The sequence below is a fragment of the Euprymna scolopes genome, chromosome 31, assembly GCF_053919585.1.
Source record: "Euprymna scolopes isolate OS-2025 chromosome 31, ASM5391958v1, whole genome shotgun sequence".
NCBI classification, from domain to species: Eukaryota; Metazoa; Mollusca; class Cephalopoda; order Sepiida; family Sepiolidae; genus Euprymna; species Euprymna scolopes.
The window spans coordinates 5,965,606-5,981,202 of record NC_136512.1 but is presented as its reverse complement, the minus strand read 5'-3'; the positions used below and the strand labels follow the sequence as shown (position 1 = coordinate 5,981,202).

Below are 15,597 nucleotides of genomic sequence, written 5' to 3'. Positions count from 1 at the left end.
GAAACAGCATATATAGTTATTCACATACAGTACTGTTTCGTTGTATCACAACTTATCAGTGCAGCAAGACTAGCACCTTTCCTTAGCTGTAGATTGAACCTACAACCATTGCGTTGACAGTTGGCAGTTCTAACTTCTGGCCCATGGGATCGGTGCTCGCAAATGACCTCATCAAATGTTCATTTGAATAAACATTCGCCCACTGCTTTTACAGTGCTTGAGCTGCTTGTTTATTTACAAACAAACAGCGGGCCTCACTTTATAGCCATTTAAGTAGCGAGTGAGATACATTCATGACAGTGCTCAACCCTAAGAGGGGGGCTTAAAATATAAAGTCATCCACATACTGTACTGTTTCGTTGTATCACAACTCATCAGTGTGGCTAGACTAGCACCTTTCCCTAGCTGGTGATTGAACCTACAACCATCGCATTGATAGTTGGAAACAGAGAGAGAACTTGAATGCTTATGGAGAGAACTTGAATGCCTACTAGACACTATCCTCGAGTGTCTAAGGTCTCTCTGTACAGGGGTTTGTCAGGAAAACCTGACATGTGGATAGGTTTTTCTGCAAGTAAGCCCTGACTAAATATTCCAAATCCCATCATATTAACAGCCCAAATAAGATTTTCTCTGTATGGATAACTCCTACTAGTTTTTTTTTTTTATGAGGAATGGCACACTTTCTCCAAGTGATGTTACCTCAGTATTTGCAGCTCATAAAATTTCCTTGATATACTTAGTCTACACTTGCTTTTATGAGGAATGGTACAACGTCTCCAAGTAATGTTACCTCAACAGCACGAAGCTGGATACTCCACCAGATTAGATGAATTCTTGTCCTAGAATCCAGAAGAACCAAGAGACCACAAGAAAGGTATACTATAACATATTTAAATGGTCAATTGGGGAAAGAAAAATTATGTTCCCAACTTCTTTACTAACTCAGTTTTTGAGACGTAAAGTTGGAACTTTATTGGAATATTCAAATATCTATGTATCTCAAATATAGATTAAGTGTTAGCCCCATGAAGGGGGTTCTTTGATTTCTTAGAACTTTGACTGAAGTTAAATTTAAAAAAAAAAAAAAAATATATATATGCTGGCATCATTCACACTAGGCGGGTTAAACAAGCTTCCTCCAAAGGAGGAAGTGTCAAGGAAATGTTAAATTCACATGCAGTCCCCAGTAAATTAGCGGAAATGACGCCATTAATTTTTTTCAGTTCTTGCAGGAAACTGTCGTCATCCTTCTACATACAGTGTCTGATATTCCCAAATGGTCACCCATCGGGTATTGACCAGGTTCAATGTTGCTTAACTTCAGTGATCTAACAAGATCCAGGGTGGCAACGGTGTTGTGTGACAGTGAATGTGAAACTAAGACCAAACAATGAATGTCAATATTGTCAGAGATAGTTCATGAGCAGCTCCAGGAAGGTTTAGAATAAAGGACAAGTATTTCTCCTGTGTTTTTAATAACAGCTTTATAAGATTATCTTCATTAGTAGGTTGTATAGCGAAAGGGTTTCTGTGTGGAAACTTAGATTAAAGATTAGACAGGTGCGTGTGTGTGTGTGTGTTGAAGTTATGGTCTGTAACCATGATGGATTATTTGTTTCCTAGAAGTTAGTAGTAGAAGCATACGCCACGAAAGATTAGAGACAGTACTGTAGGATGATTGGTTGCTTGGTTGGTTGTTTTTGTTTTACAGCATATCAACTCTTTTCAGGTTATTTAATGCTGAATCCAAAGATTTTGAAGAAAAACTTTTTAATAGAATATATTTGTTGTTTTCAAGTCGGATTCTATTTAACCCATAGTTGAGACCCTAACAGGTACTACCACTCCGGTTCAGAGTGGACCTAGGAGCAATGGCAATTAAAGGGTGGCTCCACATTCCCCAAAGCCCGCAAACTGGGGCATCGCCACTGGATATAGTTTAAGGTCATATCCAGGACAACTGTAGGATGAGAATGAGAATTTGTGTGTGAAGATAATCATGTTGGGGGTTTGTATTACTGTACACATAGATTTGAAAAAGTTGTCAAAAAATAAATATATAACAAATAGATGTTACCAAAGGCAAGATAAGTTACTTTTCTACCTATCTGGAAAAGTTTTTAGTGGTTTTACTCACTTTAAAACATGGAATCGGTTCAAAAATCATACAGTGTTTATCGACATATTTTAAAAAGAAAAATGACGGCATGTTCGTTGTTGAACACAGTTAGTTTGGGAAAATGAGTTTAAACAAACAAAATACTGTCAGAAACTCACCAAATATATGTTCGCCTATGTCACGGTAACATATATTGAGTGAGTTTCTAACAGTATTTTGTATAATTTTTTGTTTAAACTCGTTTTCCCAAACTTATCGTGTTCAACAGCAAGCATGCCGCCATTTGCATTTTTCCAATACATCAGTAAACACTGTATGTTTTTTGAGTCGAATAAACATGTCACATTTAATGAAAACACTAAAAATTATCCAGTTAGGTAGAAAAGTAACTTATCTTGCCTTCGATAACATTTATTTGTAATATATTTGTTTTTTGACAACTTTTTCTAATCTATGGGTATAGTAAAACAAACCCCATGTTAGCTTGTTTGTATTCACGTCTTAGTCAAACTCCAAACTTGAAAGCAGGGCAAGTTCTGTTGAGTCTCAAGAGAGAAGTTGGGGGCACTAGGTCCGTTCCACGTGGAATTGTTGTCAGTCCAAGATCTGGGAAGAAAAAGAATTTGTGTGTTGCTGGTTTAACCTTTTATAAACTCGGTCACATGACTGAGAATTGACTTCTGATTGGACAAGCCAGAAAGGAAGTGTGATCCAAATCTCCAGCCGCGAGAATTCGCTCCTGCTTGTGTTCCTTGCGAATCCATCTCCTACAAGTGGCAATGAGATCTATCAAAACACATACCTTATACACAATGATTTTCATACGTAACTTGATACCATGCTGGGACCATACATGTCTTTTAAGTATTGAAAAAGACCAAGAAGCCCTTTACATTGCAGAAGGTTTAGGTTGCATCCTTCAGAGAGAGCATTGCCTGTGCACTATATCTAATTTATTACCGTCAATGAAAATAGCTGGTTCCATATAAAGCGATCCAGGTGCTGAATCATACATGATAACTGTCTCTTTTGTAAGTTGATCTTTAAACCAAACGAGTTACATGCAGATACAAAATGGTTCATAAAGCATTCCGACTCATCTTTTGAATGTTCAATGATATCACGGTCATCCGTTTAGAGCACCTTACTCACCAATGAAGAGACTTTTGTTTGAGAAAGTAGTCTACAGACATTAAATACACTGGCAGATGTCTGATATCTTAGGTAACTACTGTCTGAGTTTTCATGGAAGGACACGAAAAAGTCTATGGCAAAATAGATATTGAATAACATGGATGCAGAAATGTTGAACCCCATTGTTGATAGATATTTCCTCAGATAGAGTGTCGTTGAAACTAACCCTGGCCTTCATTCTGTCATGTAGAGAATGAATCAGATCCACAAATTTCTCAGGGCAGTCCAATTTCAGTAATATTTTCCAAGATTTTCTGTTTACGATATTAAAGGCTTTTGATAAGTAAATGAAACATAGGTTCAATGGAAGATTTTGTTCTTTGCACTTCTGCAATTGCCAAACACCGAAAATCATATCCACAGTGCCACAGCTTGCACAAAAATCACACTATGACTCTGGTAGCATTACATTGACAACTGCGTCAACTAATCTATTTAGAATAAACCTTGAAAACACCTTTCCAACAATAGACAGCAAAGATATGCCTCTAAAATTGCTGCAGTTTGATTTTGAACCCTTTTTATACAGTGACACATCTCTACAGTCTTGAGGTACTCTACTTCCCCATACGCTTTGGATGACTTGCTCCAAAAGATCATTTTCTCACCGCTATTCTTTAAAATCTCTGTTGTTATTCCATTCATTCCTGGTGCTTTGTTGTTGTTCATTTGACTCACAGAAGCTTTTATCTCACCCTTGATTGCTGCGGCCCGTATAATTATTTGATTATTTGGTAAAACAGTCTTGAGATTTTGCTGTTTGCTACGAGTTGTGCTTCTTCTGCATTCTTGAACCACCATTGATCTTGAATTTCACGCATACACGTTGGTGCCACTTTTTGCAAATCCTTGTATGTTTTTGCAGCTTCCATTTTTGCTTGGTTGGATAGATTTGATGACAATGGTTTTTCAGAAAAACTTGCATTTTATTTTAAGTAGGGCATTGATTTCCCCATGAGTTTCAGCCAACCAATCTTGGCTCTTCATTTTCTGAAATCCTAAAATGTCTTGCAGAAAGTACTTTCACTTTAAAATCCTCCGATAAATTTCTTTCACCTAAATCATAGAATTAAGTGCATTCTGAAAGATGTTCTTTGTTTCGGGTAGATGAAGAAGCTTTGAGATCTCAAGTGTTTTTGTAATTTTATCGTGCTTTGGGGCGAATCTTGAGTGCCATTTTGGCTCTTACCAAGCGATGATCCATCCAACATTCAACACCTCTCATAGCTCGAATATGATGCAGATCTTGCAGATCACACCAGTGAATAATAATATAATCTATCATATGCCAGTGTCTAGAAAGTGGGTGTTGCCATGTACCTTTTGTATTTGTTTTTCTGACGAAACTACGTTCATGTTCGTTGCAAAGTTGCAAAAGCTGAAGGCCATTGCTGTTTACATTTCTCAATCCATTTGAACCTAAACATTTCCAAGTTTGAGAATTCCTTCCCACTCACAAATTCAAATTAACAAGTATAATGATCTTATCATCAGAGACATTGAGAAATAATTGTCTAAGCTCATCATGAAAAGAAAATATGATTGTTTCAGGGGAGTTCATGATTGGGTCATAAACCAACAAAATTGCGACAAAACATTTTTGTCGCAGAGGGAAATATAAAAATATAATATTCAAATATAAAAAAAGTATTAGCAAACTACTACTAGAAGCTAAAAAAGTGGACAGTCATAATAGTAGAGTGAAAAATATTATGGCAAGCCATCACATGTAGCAACCTAGACGATCCGTGTAGAATATGTTTGAATAAGAAATTAACTACTCTAAACTTTAAATAATCCCAAAGTGCAGGAATGAAATAGCAAACATATGTATATACAAAATAAACTTTATAGGATAACGAGAAAAATTATAATAAAGATGGTGTACTTCTACTAATAATAGCAATAATAATCAAAATGAAAATCAGGCATGCTCATAAGATACTATAAATCGGTGGGCAAATAGCTAAGAATCTGATTGACTGATTAGCAAACCCAGTACCACGAGAATATATAAAAACATGAAGCAACATCAATTCCATGCAATAGCCTAAAGAATTCTTACAAGAATGAAATGCAGAAATTCTGTGTAACTTAATTGCTATATATTATTTTTCCAAACTTACTATATATATATATATATATATATATATATATATATATATATATATATATATATATATATATGTTTGGACAATGGTTACACATTGTAATATCGCATACCCATCTTAGAATCAGTCAAATAGCATAAAGGTAAAAGCACTGGCTTTCGTCTAGATGGTCGAGTTTCTATCCTGACTTGAGGTAATTGCTAAACAGCGAAACAGTACTATATATATATATATATATATATATATATATATATATATATATATATATATATAGTACTGTTTCGCTGTATCACAGCTCATCAGTGTGGCTAGATTAGCAATTACCTCAAGTCAGGATAGAAACTCGACCATCTAGACGAAAGCCAGTGCTTTTACCTTTATGCTATTTGACTGCTTCTAAGATGGGTATGCGATATTACAATGTGTAACCATTGTCCAAACGCCTAATCTCTATTTGTTTACACAAAGAGTATTGCTTTGTATGATATCTGCGGTTTTTATTTCGCCCCCCCCCCAATATGCTCAATCTAAGATGGAATATATATATATATATATATATATATATATATATATATATATACTATAATAAAGCTGTATTCCGGTCTGTTCATATACATTATATATGACATCATAGCAGATGACGTCACATACGATATATATTAATCCTCATCTATGATGACGTCATAGCAGATGGAGTTATGTATGATGTTGTATGATGTCATATGACGTATAGTTTTGACCTGGCAACGCCAGGTATATACAATCAGAACACACACATATGTACATATATATATATATATAGAGAGAGAGAGAGAGAGGGAGAGAGAGAGAGATAGAGAGATAGACACATAGATAGACAGATAGATAGATAGATAGATAGATAGATAGATAGATAGATAGATAGATAGATAGATAGAATAACTATGTGTTTTTAGTGGGCGACAACTACGGTTTAACGTTCTAGGTAATCTTCAGATGGTCTGAAACACAAGCTTAGTTGCAAATTCGAGTTTTATTTTCACTGGATGAAAAAGAAAGGAAAAAATGAACACACATTTATAACTCAATCCGTGTTTATATATATAACTACATCTTGTGTGTGTGTGTGTGTGTGTGTGTGTGTGTGTGTGTGTGTGTGTGTGTGTGTGTGTTTAGTTACTGGATGGGAAGGTCTTAAAATCTTGTCTGGTTTGCTGTTCACTCTCGTTGGACAGGTCAATGTGACTTATAATAAAAAAAAGAATATTTTCACACAATTCCTCAACAAACTATTAAATACTGGATAATGACATGAATTAGCTACCTGGGTATATACCAAGTTTGAACCCAGTCTGTTCCATTGCCTCATTTTTTGCTTCGGGTGTTGGCAATCTTCACATGGTCCTTCCCAATCAAGAAAATCAAGCCGGTCAAAAAATATTGATTTATACGAATTTATTTACTCAAACAATTATTGATTATGGACAAAGTGTAGTATCTGTCTAGACGTTGCATTCCTACTTTGTTACCAAGCATTATCTCTCCTATTATGATGAGAAGCATTAGGCTTTAAAATGCCTGGCATTAAAAGCTTTGATAATCCTTGCGCCCTTGATTGTATTCCCTTATTTTAATTTGATGAATAAATTCTTATGCAACAGTATATATTGTTCTGTTCTCAATATCTTTTCCTCTTTTATCTAAGCTCCACCTATGTTTGGAACTTTTTATTATATCGTAAAGTCTCCGTTTAAAGAATCCTAATATACTTCTTTGACCCACTCTATATATATATATATATATATATATATATATATATATATATATATATATATATATATATATATATATATATATTGAGATTGGTCGTGAGGTTTGTTCTTTGCTAATGGAGTCAGATATGGCTTCATGGCCGAGTTCGAATCTCCTGACTGGTAGTAATCATATCACCCGGCACTGATGATTCTTGAAAGGATGAAACACTAGTGTCTGTATAAAAAAAATTATTGTAATAATTATATATTTTTATTTTTTTTACACAGTGGTCACCACTTATCAAGGCCCGGAAACCACTCAGGGATAAGGGTTATTGCAAGTACATTACTTTAGTGTGGAGATTTGATGAAGTGTTTATTTAAGGGGGCGGTTCATAAGGAATTTGTTAACGTTGGACTTGAACACATCCAAGTTGTAGTCAGGTGTGCAGTTCTAAGAAAGAAGCTTTGTTCATGGAATCCACGTTTTGATTTAGGCACAGATAAAGAGTGGGGGAAATTTTTCACAGTGGATTCAGCTAGACGGTTGTTTTTCGCGAAAGATTGGCGAGGGAGGACCAGAGATTGGAGTTCAGACGAGCACCTGCCATGGAAATAACGCTAAAACAAGGATAGGCTCGCAACGTCTCTTCTGTGGGAGAGAGGTTGCAGGGTAGAGAAAAGGGCATCCCCCACTAAGCCACAAAGTCTATTTTGTACTCTGTCAAGGCAGGATAGGCTGTTTTTAGCAACTCCTGCCCAGATATGGCAGCAGTATTCCATCCTTGGACGTACTTGGCTTTTATATAGATAGAGAATTGCATCAGTAGTGAGATATCTTCTGGAGCGGTAGAAGGATCCCACCATCTTTCCAGCGACCTTGGCAACAGACTTGATGTACGTGTTCCATTTCAGATCAGGAGTAAAGGTCAAACCCAGAAGCTTGTCAACACACGGGGCCTCTCCCAGACAAGAGCCATCCATCCCAATTGATGCCAGATGGGGATCAGAGCGTTGATGATGTAAGGATAGGAGTTTGGTCTTAGATGCATTAAAGGTAACCAGCCACGTCTTCCCCAACTGAACAACGCGCTCGAGATCAGAGGAGAGAGAATCAGAGAGAACTTTGTCATTAACAGCCTTTGATGTGTTGCCATAGATGGTTGTGTCATCAGCATAGATGTCAACGAATGATTTAAGTATGTGTTTAGGGAGGTCATTGATGTAGATCAGGAAGAGAGTTGGGCTCAGGATTGACCCCTGAGGGAGGCCAGCATTAATACTGCAGGCCTCTGATTTTTGTCCATCGACCACTACTCTTATAAGCCTATCGGAGAGAAATGATTTAATGATTGAGAAAACATTTCCAGTTATACTGTAGCTGGAAATCTTGTGAAGTAGACCCTTATGCCATACCTTGTCGAAGGCCTTGGATATGTCAAGAGCAATTGCCCTAGAAAGGAAGCCTTTGTCAAGAGATTCACTAATCCTGTGAGATATAACCGTCAACACATCTGTGGTAGATCTTGCAGAGCAGAAACCATATTGTGTGTCACGAGCGGAAACCATATTGTGTGTGAAGGTTGTTTCTGCTGAGATGGTAGACTATTTCTCTATTTAATATGGATTCCAGCAACTTACTCATAACACACAGGAGACTTATTGGTCTGTACTGAGAGGGAGATGACTTATCACCTGAATTCTTAAATACAGGGCAAACTGATCAGGTCTTCCAGGGAGTCGGAAAGCACTTCTCCTTAAGGCAGCGCTTAAACAGTTTCGTAAGTATGGGAGCAAGTTCTGGTCGAAGCTTTTTTAACATTATAATTGGGATGCCGTCAGAGCCAGTTGCTTTACTGGAATCAAGGTTCTTGATAAGCTTGGCGACCTCATGCACGGATATTTGTATGTTACCTAGCTTGTTCTATGTCATAGGAGGAAATATGGGGAGTTGATGGCCTTCGTCGTATAGGGTAGAATTAGCTGCAAAGTTCTTGGCAAATAGTTTGACCTTGTCTGATGCTGACGAGATGACCTCTGGTCAATTGATAATGGTTGGGATAGAACACACACTTCTGTTCAGGATCCTATTTGTTATTTGCCAAAACTGGTGGGAACCAAGCCGCTGATCAGCTACCTTGGATTTAACAGACTGGGCATATAGCTCTCTTGCATATTTTATTAATCTTTTACAGTGGTTGTTGGCAGTCCTGAAAGCAGCTTTAGTCTCAGTGCATCTATTACATTGGTAGCTATGGAAAAAGTGATTTCTGTGCGCGATAGCAGCAGCACATTCTGGGGAGAACCATGACTGGCTGTTAGGTTTTTGTTGGAATGTTTTAGATGGTATGAATTGGTCTATGCCCACAATTAATTATATATATATATATATATATATATATATATATATATATATAGTATACAATTTTCTTAAAACTCAAAGACTTACATTTTTTTGATTAACTTTCTTTTATTCCATCGTGAATTTTCCCATTACAGCTATTTCGTTAATGGGTGGATAAGTCCATGAACTTATGTTTTCGCCGAAATCTTTCAACCTATCAACTCATCAGATGCGATCCTTTCGATGTCTTTGAGTTTTAGCAAAGTTGTATACCATATATGCTCTGCTACTATTAAACAGATGCATTGAGCTTTATTCTTATTTAATGGTTATTTTTTTTATTTTCGTAACAGCTTTAACATTAAATAAAAGCAGTATATATTGAAATAAATAACATTTCTAGAATAAACAATCATTATTTATATACATATATATATATATATATATATATATATATATATATATATATATATATAAGCATTTACTCAGAAATATAGTAATTTCCAGATTAGTATCTAGGGCGCGTTTAATCCATTGGGAGAAATGCACTCTCAGTCTTTATTAAGGCATGAATCTTGGAGATGGAAAACTCTGATGTAAAAACCTGAGATCTAATGTCCGCTTTGTTTTGTGGCAATCATTGCACCGACCAAGATTAGCAGTTGTGCCAAAAAGTAAGGTTGATTCTGCAGAAAGCCTTCACTACTATAAACAAATCATCTGTGTAGATTTCAACCAACTTAGTTGCTGTAGCGAAACTCATATTTCAAAATCGACAGGACATCCATAGTAAATAATTATATATATATATATATATATATATATATATATATATATATATATATATATATATATGAAATAAAAATTGCAATTAAATTTACCAAAATGATCCAAGATGGTAAAATTAAAGTATATTATAAATATTAAAGAATTAATATTTATAAAATTATCTCACCATCCACCAGACTATCCATTCATGTGTAATCACCTTTTTCTTCACCATATTCCCTCTGCTTCACTTTTTTTGTTTTCAAGTAAGATCTTTGACTTACTTGTTGTTTCATCAATTACTTTTGCATGCAAAATCCGATCCCGCATTTTTCTATTTCCTACCCTTTGATGAGAAGGAAAGTATTTCTTTAAAACTCCGCGGAATAAGGACTATCCACTTATCTAGTGTTTCCTTTTCAGATTAAATATGTTTTTAACATGTTTTACTAACTGTTTGCTCGTATATATATATATATATATATATATATATATATATATATTTGTAATCAGCGACATACAGTTCTGTTTCGTTGTATCACAACTCATCAGTGCCGCTAGACTAGCACCTCTCCCAAGCCTAGGATTGAACCTAGAATCGTCGTGTTGACAGTCGGCAGTTCTAGCACTTGACCATGGAAGCGATGTCCACAAATAACCTCACCAAATGTCTATTTTAAACAAACATTCGTTCACCACTTTTAAGTTTCATTTTTTCAAAACAAAAATTTATTATCTGAACAAAGAATAAATATTCAATGTAATTTCCTTAATTCATGGATTTTCGATGTAGGCTCATCTCCTCAGAGGAAAGTCATTAGCAAAATATTCAATCTGGTTTATTATAATTTTACTATTTAGCACATGCATAGAAAATATATTAAAGATTAGTCTTTTTAAGAAACATAAAGAAAATAAGTATTGAAACAAAAAAAAAAGGATATGAAATTTTGGTATCCAAATAGAATAGTAATCCTTGAATAGAATGAGATGAAGTTATTAGGTTCCAGATTGGTTGAAGATTGGCCCATTGAAGGTAAATTCCAATTCTGTTCGATGAAGCATCCAGAGTATCATCTTTTGCAAATGGAGAATTTTAAATTTATTCTGCTTCATTTTTTGGTGGTGTAAGATCAGTAGAAAGACGTTCTCTTTTATAAAGTAAAATCCAACTGTTCAAAATGAATATTCCAATTAGCTAAAATATCCATGAAATCCAGATAATTGGAATTTAAAACAGGTTAAATCTGTTATTTTAAGAGTGGATTTAAAATGAAGATGAAAAAAATAGAGACTTTAAAAATAAACGGTAAGTTTAAAAAAAAACGCTTAGGCAAATTTTTTGAGTCTCTAATTAAATGAAGAGAAAAATTAACATATCTTATTTATATTCTGAATAAATGCTTATATATATATATATATATATATATATATATATATATATATATATATATATATATATAATTTTAGACGATTCTTTTAACTGTTTCATTTTTGTCTAGGTTTAAAACTTAATTTTCAGTTGCTGATATTATGAAATAATAAATATTCTTAAATTTTAAACTACAAGCAAAACTAAAATCTATAGAACACCCCTACCCCTCACAAGTGTATTTTTACATTTTCGAAAATATATGCGCATATTACATGGGTATTAACGGTAAAACATTCATATAAATAAAAAACAAAACTGTCTGATAAATGCTAGATTTTTATTGGATTAACATCTAGGAAATAATAAACATGAAAGTACCATATATATATATATATATATATATATATATATATATATATATATATATATATATATATATATATATATATATATATATATACTAGCAGCACCCGTTAACCAGCATTGCCGGGTGGAAGCCTACCCTCCCCCTTGCAAAAAATAAACTACAGTTGTCATTGGTGGCCACTGCCATCCCCAAACAGCTGTGGGCGAAATGAAATCATTTGGCTTTCACTAGCGATTAGTACTGGTTTGGGGCAATAACATGTATGTATGGTTTCAAATTCAAATTAATAAATAATTTAATATAACCATAAATGGTAAACTGTTTTTTTAGTTTAGTTTAGTTTAGTTTCGTATATGCAAACATGTGTAATAGTTTATAATTATTGATGTTATTTTCATAATTATGCATACATTAATTAAAATTAATAAATTTACTAATTATTAAATACAATATTTTGGCAGAATATTCCTTAATTAATAGAACATGTTAGTACGAATAGTTGGGTTTAGTGACTTTATTTCTAAAATTCAAAATGGCGTAATGAAAACATATAAGGTATTTACAGCTTCTCTTCCAATTTTTAGGTTTTAATCATGTCAAAACATACTTTATTTCCTTTTGATGGATGGATTGTTGCTATTTCTTCTGATGAGTTAAGAGCAAAATAGATTCACTGATTGATATAATAATTAAGTGATTGATTTTGTGCTACGAAACAGATACTGTCAAGAATTGTAAATGTCAACTGAATTAAAGGAATAAATTATGAGATGGTCAACATCATAAACTTTGGAATATAGTCTTTTGTCATTTATTTACTATATTGCTCTGTAATTACATTGAGCTTCATTAATAAGGATTGGTATATATTATAATGAAACAAAATATATAGCTGTACACTGGGCTGGCAGTATTTTCCTGAGCAGTTGCTTGAGATAACCTTATTTTCTCCTATTTCTATCCTTGTGCTCATATCACTAATAAGGGTGCTGGAGGTAAACGTTTTACCTGGGTTGATGTCATCCACCTGATAGTCAGGGACCCAAACCTTGGATTAACCATCAAGGAGGTCGTCCTATCAGCAGGTGCAAAGTCTTGACGCTGCTGTACTACCATTTGGTGAATGGATTCTGGACCATTATATATTATAAATTTTAAGCACCCCCCCTCAATGTTTTAAGTGTTTCTATGCGTTTTTAAAATGTTAGGAGCTCATGCCACTCCACCCCGTTTCCTTTTTTTCCCCCCACCGCCAAACTTAAAAAATGTTAACTAATACATGTCTCGTTGACCGTTACGTGGCCAATAAGTGGGTACTCATTTTACGTTAAAGTTATATAGGAAAGTGATCCCCCAACCTAAAATGTAAAATATTATTATTATTTTATTTTAATTCCTTCTTTCATATTATCTTTAAAGGCTGTTGAAACACATTAGTAAAAACAAAGTAGATTTTGACTTCTTTTTAAGAGGTAAACTACACTGGCTGGGTTAGTTCGTAAAAAATACTCAACTTTTACTAACTTTTGTGTGACGGGATATATATCTATTTATATACAAATAAATACACGTTGATCTTTATTACAGAGTGGCTTATTATAGCTGTGATTGTTTTTGCTATGTTTTTAATTTTTGTATTTTCTTTATTTTAAAGTTTTTTGGGGTTTTTTTTTTTTTTTTATTTAAACGCAACTTTTGTGGCCCACATTTTTTACCATTGACTAATGGTGGAAATTCTATTAGTCGTTTCGTTTCCCTCCTACTCCGCTGCAAATGTACAAAGGAGTGTTCACTCAGCCGGGGTGGGAGGTGGAGTATAATGTGAGAGACAGGGCAAGAAAGAGAAACCCACACACAGAAACACACATGCACGTGTTTGTCACCCCCTCCACTTCTCTCATTCGCAGGACCGTCCCAAGGAGTGGAAGCGAGGGAGAATGAGAAAAAAGAAAATCGCTAAAGTGGAAATAAAACATTCAATTTAACGATACTTGTTTTATAAGGTTAATCTTAGATTTATTTAATCAGCTACATTATTTAGAGTGAACTCCTTATTTTTACCCAAACAACATATTTGTAAATACAGACGAGTAAACGTTACTACAGATCACATAAATTATTTTTAAGAAAATAGTTGGAAATCAACTCAAAAACAATATTTTTTTTTTTTTTTAATTTTAGGGCCTTGTTTGTTGTCGATTTCTTTTCACTTTTTCAATTTTAATTGATTACTGTAAAATTTCTGACGCAATAAACTATATAAATTAGATCACAGTGTAGTATCTGCTCTGATGCTGCACTAAACTTAATTTGTCGTTAGTCAATGTAGGGAAAACCCTTCTATACTAAGGAAATTTTCATTTTTGCCTACTGCCAGAGTGCCCCTTTGGGGGGAGCTGGTTTTGCCCCAACATTAAAAACGACTTTGTGTCACATTTTGCTTTTGCCTTTGAATTTCGGATTTGTTTTAATCCATGGAGAGTTTTTTTTTTTAAATGGTGTGTGTATATATATATATATATATATATATATATATATATATATATATATATATATATATATATATATATATATATATATATATATATATATATATATATATATAAGTACTTGTCGTTGACTGGGTTCAAAAACAGCCTACAGAAAATGGACTCTGCTTTATGAAAGTATGATAGGTTATGAAAAGGGAAGGTTGTAAAGAGCTTCGAATTTGGGGGTATCAAAACCAAAGCAAAATATGATGAAAGTAAAAATAAAATAGATAAGCCCATAATTTATTATACCATACCTGTTCACACTGAAACACTTATCACAATATTCTGTGGATCTATAGTAAAAAAAAAAAAAAAAAAAAAAAAAAAACTTGTTAAGCTTTGTGACATATTTCAATTCTATGGAGGTCAGGCGCAAACGAACACCCCATAATTTGATTATATCATTATACCATATTTCTTCAAACTGAAACATAATTATCAAAGTATACTTACGCAGATAGATATGAAAAGTCTTTATCAAAGTTTGTGCTTATTTCCATTCTATGGAGGCCAGGCGAGGCGCGAACGCAGACTCCACAATTTTATTATACCATCCCTATTTAAGTTAAAACATACTTATCAAAGTATTATTATGTACATCTATATCAAAAACACTTGTAAACGTTTTTTTTTCTTTTTTAATTTTTTATTTCCATACTTTGTGGACCAGGCGCGTACGCAGACCCCACAATTTTAATGAATCATCATTATGCCAGATCAAACATACCCATTCCTGTGTCTCGATATATCTTCTATCATTATATATGATCAGTTTTTTGAAATAGTCAACCATATAGGACCCTATTCGTGGCCAGACACACACACACACACACAGACGTTCAGCTTTATATATATATATATATATATATATATATATATATATATATATATATATATATATATATATATATATGAAGTCTCAACAATAAGTTAAAAATTAAAAATTGCACGGAATACTGTTAGAAAACCAGTCAATACAGGAACATTTATTCGCTGGGTTTCTAACAGTATTTTGTATAATTTTTAAGTCATTTTCGAGATTTCAAAGA

The 15,597-nt window shown here is 33.8% G+C and overlaps 1 protein-coding gene across 5 annotated transcripts in view; it reads right to left on the bottom strand.

Annotated features, from left to right (window-relative positions):
* Positions 1–15,597, bottom strand: part of LOC145255605 (uncharacterized) — a 529,950-nt gene that overhangs the window by 317,295 nt on the left and 197,058 nt on the right. The window contains exon 1 of one of the 5 annotated variants that reach the window (XM_080114098.1): positions 15,002–15,302. The exons of the other annotated variants lie outside the window; for them this stretch is intronic. The gene's annotated coding sequence lies outside the window, so the exon portion shown is untranslated. Of the gene's footprint in view, positions 1–15,001; positions 15,303–15,597 lie in introns of those variants that run through there. 5 annotated transcript variants of the gene reach the window in all.